This window comes from Penaeus monodon, chromosome 33, assembly GCF_015228065.2.
Source record: "Penaeus monodon isolate SGIC_2016 chromosome 33, NSTDA_Pmon_1, whole genome shotgun sequence".
NCBI classification, from domain to species: domain Eukaryota; kingdom Metazoa; phylum Arthropoda; class Malacostraca; order Decapoda; family Penaeidae; genus Penaeus; species Penaeus monodon.
In genome coordinates this window covers 28,181,988-28,182,373 of record NC_051418.1, presented here as the reverse complement: position 1 = coordinate 28,182,373, position 386 = coordinate 28,181,988, and positions in this window count along the sequence as shown.

Here is a 386-nt window from a genome sequence, read left to right as displayed (position 1 = left end):
CGTATTCTTTGTATGTATGTGAATATATACAGACGCACAGGCACACACAAATGCTCATGGTCGCAGTACATGTGTATGTTTGCGTGACCTGTCTGTCTCTGTTTACATCAGCATCCAACCCCACAGCGAAGATCCCAAAAGAAAGATAATTGAAGTCATTGCTTTGAAAATAGAGCGAAGTCCAGCCTCGTGTCGCGTGTCTCGCCATGCAATAACCTGGGCAGAGAAGAGGTAAGGAGTGCATGACACCCGGCGTGCAAGTGTAGCTCAGAGTTCATGAAGTCTTTTACTACTCTCATCGCTGCGAATAACGACCCCCTCCCCCTTCCGCAGCGCCATCTGCAGGAGGAAAGGGAGGAGAGAAGGAGAGTTCATTTGGGTATGCC